The sequence below is a fragment of the Pecten maximus genome, chromosome 11, assembly GCF_902652985.1.
Source record: "Pecten maximus chromosome 11, xPecMax1.1, whole genome shotgun sequence".
Classification (NCBI taxonomy): domain Eukaryota; kingdom Metazoa; phylum Mollusca; class Bivalvia; order Pectinida; family Pectinidae; genus Pecten; species Pecten maximus.
The window spans coordinates 40,789,787-40,796,649 of NC_047025.1; positions in this window are offsets into that span (position 1 = coordinate 40,789,787).

Below are 6,863 nucleotides of genomic sequence, written 5' to 3' on the forward strand. Positions count from 1 at the left end.
AGCTAAGACACTTTTTTGAAAAAGTATTGAGTTTCACCCACTATACTGAGTATATACAGTGAAGGCTCAAATTTGTATAGTGTCAATAATGATACTTTACTATACAACTTAGATTTAGATTATTGACCCATTGAACAAGTAACTGTCTGTGTAGTTAAAGAGAGAACACATTGTTTACTAGTGTATATATAAACTATCATAGTGGTATAAACACAAAAGAGCTACATCTAACTACAGAAGCATTCAAAAGTCTTCCTTTTCAAATTTAAGGAAGTTGCCTGTGCAAGTCATTTCCCTTGTTTTGTATGTCAAGGTCATTTGTGACAGGCTTCACTTGATAACTTTTGAACTGTTACCAATTAGAAAACAAAACATATTGGCCTTCCACAACATGCCAGGGATAATCCTGAGTTGTACAACAAACACGGAGAGGCTTCCATGCCAATTCCTTGGCTGGCAGGAGTGAGGAAAAATAACAAGCTAGGGTGGTAACTATGGCTACAACATCTCCTTAGTAACAAGGATGAACTCTTTCTGATCTACCTTTCTCCAGTATTTTCTCCTGATTTGCTATAAATGATACACACATATACATTATAGTATAAATGATACACACATATACTGTAGTCTATAAATGATACACACATATACTGTTGGTCTATAAATGATACACACATATACTGTAGTCTATAAATGATACACACATATATTGTTAGTCTATAAATGATACACACATATACTATTACTATAAATGATACACAGTGTGTGTATATACTATTTGCCTACATTCTTGGCCAGCTAATGCAGTGTAGATACGAATATTTGCTGGGAAGGATGTAGTATATTTATGCTTAATTAGACAGACGATTCCGATCAAACCATAATCCTAGACATTGTGATCACTATTTATCTTAGGTGATAAACGTTATAAAGGGAACATTGATTGTAGTTTTACTAGTACATCTTGACTATTATTTGTTTGGATATTTGTAACTAAAAGCATAGTACTGATGCAGCATCTGCTACATAATAATTGTCTTAGTGTTAGGGTGGTACAAATTAAGTATGCATGGATAATCATCAGCAATAATGCCTAAAGAAAAAAGGGCAAATAAACTAGTGACTGTACTTACAGCAAAGGACTGTTCTGAGTGGGAGACATGTAAATCCTCCACAGGCTCCTGAGGGTTCAGTGGTGACTACACAACACATCAAAAGTCAACATTATAGAGGGTACACAACACATCAAAAATCAACATCATAGAGGGTACACAACACATCAAATTCAACATCATAGAGGGTTCAAAACACATCATATACAACATCATAGAGGGTACACAACACATCAAAAGTCAACATTGTAGAGGGTACACAACACATCAAAAGTTAACATCATAGAGGGTACACAACACATCAAAAGTCAACATCATGGAGGGTACACAACACATCATATACAACATCATAGAGGGTACACAACACATCAAAAGTCAATATTATAGAGGGTACACAACACAACAAAAGTCAACATCATAGAGGGTACACAACACATCAAAAGTCAACATTATAGAGGGTACACAACACATCAAAAGTCAACATTATAGAGAGTACACAACACATCAAAAGTCAACATTATAGAGAGTACACAACACATCAAAAGTCAACATTATAGAGGGTACACAACACATCAAAAGTCAACATCATAGAGGGTACATAACACATCAAAAGTCAACATCATGGAGGGTACACAACACATCAAAAGTCAACATCATAGAGGGTACACAACACATCAAAAGTCAACATTATAGAGGGTACATAACACATCAAAAGTCAACATTATAGAGGGTACACAACACATTAAAAGTCAACATCATGGAGGGTACACAACACATCAAAAGTCAACATTATAGAGGGTACACAACACATCAAAAGTCAACATTATAGAGAGTACACAACACATCAAAAGTCAACATTATAGAGGGTACACAACACATCAAAAGTCAACATTATAGAGGGTACACAACACATAAAAAGTCAACATTATAGAGGATACACAACACATTAAAAGTCAACATCATGGAGGGTACACAACACATCAAAAGTCAACATCATAGAAGGTACATATCACATCAAAAGTCAACATTATAGAGGGTACACAACACATCAAAAGTCAACATTATAGATGATACACAACACATCAAAAGTCAACATCATGGAGGGTACATAACACATCAAAAGTCAACATTATAGAGGGTACACAACACATCAAAAGTCAACATTATAGAGGGTACACAACACATCAAAAGTCAACATTATAGACGATACACAACACATCAAAAGTCAAAATTATAGACGATACACAACACATCAAAAGTCAACATCATGGAGGGTACACAACACATCAAAAGTCAACATTATAGAGAGTACACAACACATCAAATTCAACATCATAGAGGGTTCAAAACACATCATATACAACATCATAGAGGGTACACAACACATCAAAAGTCAACATTGTAGAGGGTACACAACACATCAAAAGTTAACATCATAGAGGGTACACAACACATCAAAAGTCAACATCATGGAGGGTACACAACACATCATATACAACATCATAGAGGGTACACAACATATTAAAAGTCAACATCATAGAGGGTACACAACACATCAAAAGTCAACATTATAGAGGGTACACAACACATCAAAAGTCAACATTATAGAGGGTACACAACACATCAAAAGTCAACATTATAGACGATACACAACACATCAAAAGTCAAAATTATAGACGATACACAACACATCAAAAGTCAACATCATGGAGGGTACACAACACATCAAAAGTCAACATTATAGAGAGTACACAACACATCAAATTCAACATCATAGAGGGTACACAACACATCAAAAGTCAACATTATAGACGATACACAACACATCAAAAGTCAACATCATAGAGGGTACACAACACATCAAAAGTCAACATTATAGAGGGTACACAACACATCAAAAGTCAACATTATAGAGGGTACACAACACATCAAAAGTCAACATTATAGAGGGTACACAACACATCAAAAGTCAACATTATAGACGATACACAACACATCAAAAGTCAACATCATGGAGAGTACACAACACATCAAAAGTCAACATTATAGATGATACACAACACATCAAAAGTCAACATTATAGAGGGTACACAACACATCAAAAGTCAACATTATAGAGGGTACACAACACATCAAAAGTCAACATTATAGAGGGTACACAACACATCAAAAGTCAACATCATAGAGGGTACACAACACATCAAAAGTCAACATTATAGAGGGTACACAACACATCAAAAGTCAACATCATGGAGGGTACACAACACATCAAAAGTCAACATTATAGAGGGTACACAACACATCAAAAGTCAACATTATAGAGGGTACACAACACATCAAAAGTCAACATTATAGAGGGTACACAACACATCAAAAGTCAACATTATAGAGGGTACACAACACATCAAAAGTCAACATTATAGAGGGTACACAACACATTAAAAGTCAACATCATGGAGGGTACACAACACATCAAAAGTCAACATCATAGAGGGTACATAACACATCAAAAGTCAACATTATAGAGGGTACACAACACATCAAAAGTCAACATTATAGAGGGTACACAACACATCAAAAGTCAACATCATAGAGGGTACATAACACATCAAAAGTCAACATTATAGAGGGTACACAACACATCAAAAGTCAACATTATAGAGGGTACACAACACATCAAAAGTCAACATCATGGAGGGTACACAACACATCAAAAGTCAACATCATGGAGGGTACATAACACATCAAAAGTCAACATCATGGAGGGTACACAACACATCAAAAGTCAACATCATAGAGGGTACACAACACATCAAAAGTCAACATTATAGAGGGTACACAACACATCAAAAGTCAACATTATAGAGGGTACACAACACATCAAAAGTCAACATCATGGAGGGTACACAACACATCAAAAGTCAACATCATGGAGGGTACATAACACATCAAAAGTCAACATCATGGAGGGTACACAACACATCAAAAGTCAACATTATAGAGGGTACACAACACATCAAAAGTCAACATTATAGAGGGTACACAACACATCAAAAGTCAACATCATGGAGGGTACACAACACATCAAAAGTCAACATTATAGAGGGTACACAACACATCAAAAGTCAACATTATAGAGGGTACACAACACATCAAAAGTCAACATTATAGAGGGTACACAACACATCAAAAGTCAACATTATAGAGGGTACACAACACATCAAAAGTCAACATTATAGAGGGTACACAACACATTAAAAGTCAACATCATGGAGGGTACACAACACATCAAAAGTCAACATCATAGAGGGTACATAACACATCAAAAGTCAACATTATAGAGGGTACACAACACATCAAAAGTCAACATTATAGAGGGTACACAACACATCAAAAGTCAACATCATAGAGGGTACATAACACATCAAAAGTCAACATTATAGAGGGTACACAACACATCAAAAGTCAACATTATAGAGGGTACACAACACATCAAAAGTCAACATCATGGAGGGTACACAACACATCAAAAGTCAACATCATGGAGGGTACATAACACATCAAAAGTCAACATCATGGAGGGTACACAACACATCAAAAGTCAACATTATAGAGGGTACACAACACATCAAAAGTCAACATTATAGAGGGTACACAACACATCAAAAGTCAACATTATAGAGGGTACACAACACATTAAAAGTCAACATCATGGAGGGTACACAACACATCAAAAGTCAACATCATAGAGGGTACATATCACATCAAAAGTCAACATTATAGAGGGTACACAACACATCAAAAGTCAACATCATAGAGGGTACACAACACATCAAAAGTCAACATCATAGAGGGTACACAACACATCAAAAGTCAACATTATAGATGATACACAACACATCAAAAGTCAACATCATGGAGGGTACACAACACATCAAAAGTCAACATTATAGACGATACACAACACATCAAAAGTCAACATTATAGATGATACACAACACATCAAAAGTCAACATTATAGAGAGTACACAACACATCAAAAGTCAACATTATAGACGATACACAACACATCAAAAGTCAACATCATGGAGGGTACACAACACATCAAAAGTCAACATTATAGAGAGTACACAACACATCAAATTCAACATCATAGAGGGTTCAAAACACATCATATACAACATCATAGAGGGTACACAACACATCAAAAGTCAACATTATAGAGGGTACATAACACATCAAAAGTCAACATTATAGAGGGTACATAACACATCAAAAGTCAACATTATAGAGAGTACACAACACATCAAAAGTCAACATTATAGATGATACACAACACATCAAAAGTCAACATTATAGACGATACACAACACATCAAAAGTCAACATCATGGAGGGTACACAACACATCAAAAGTCAACATTATAGAGAGTACACAACACATCAAATTCAACATCATAGAGGGTTCAAAACACATCATATACAACATCATAGAGGGTACACAACACATCAAAAGTCAACATTGTAGAGGGTACACAACACATCAAAAGTTAACATCATAGAGGGTACACAACACATCAAAAGTCAACATCATGGAGGGTACACAACACATCAAAAGTCAACATCATGGAGGGTACACAACACATCAAAAGTCAACATTATAGAGAGTACACAACACATTAAAAGTCAACACCATAGAGGGTACACAACACATTAAAAGTCAACACCATAGAGGGTACACAACACATCAAAAGTCAACATCATAGAGGGTACACAACACATCAAAAGTCAACATTATAGAGGGTACACAACACATCAAAAGTCAACATTATAGCAGGTACAAAATACATCAAAAAATAAGTCACCTGTCTAATGTGGCCAGTGGTCACTTAAATCTGGCCATAGTTTCGTTATATCATCCAGTATTGAGTGGCTATTGTGTCCAGAGGTAAACAGCCGTGATGATCACATTACCAGATTTTATTATTGATAGTCACATGATTTGTTTTGTTTACAATAAATTTAATACTTGGACCCTTCACACTTGTTGAGTCGTTACAGGATTAATCGCTCTCATGCAAACCAAGGCTGAACATGACAATTTTTATGTGAAATGTAGCAAACAAACTGCAATTGGAGATTGTTTTCAGAAGCAATAAATTTATGAAAACTTTGCTTTCTTGTTGTGAGTTTCTGGTGAACCTGGTTTTAGCAGCCACCTGTCTTAAGCAGCCAATTTCTGTCAGTACCTCGGGTGACCGCTTATTTCAGGCTTGACAGTAGTAGCAAAAACAGATCCATAGCATATGCCCAGGATCTAGTTAAGAAAATATCAAGAACAGTAAATCTTACCTGGGTATTTCTATGCTCTAAGAAGTCATTGCCATTTGTGTCCAGTTTCTGTCTTTCTTCTCTGAAAGAAAATGTGGAGTTGCAGAATAAATATACATGTAACTGTTCACATACATTTATAGTAAAAAAAAACCACATACACAAGAGTACCGTGATTGGTGTAAAGCTCGCCTCCCATTGTATATCAATATACTTCATACTAGTATTAGAGGATGTCATCACCAACTGGAATCTATATTGCAATACCGTAAGTGTATACTGGTATTTTAACAACAAAATCTAGGCTTTGTATTGTTAACTATTGTAGAAAGTATTGAAATCATCATTTATGAAACATATTTGACTCCATGAAATAATAATAGTTAACCCCCACAGCAACACCCAAACCAAATATTTGAAC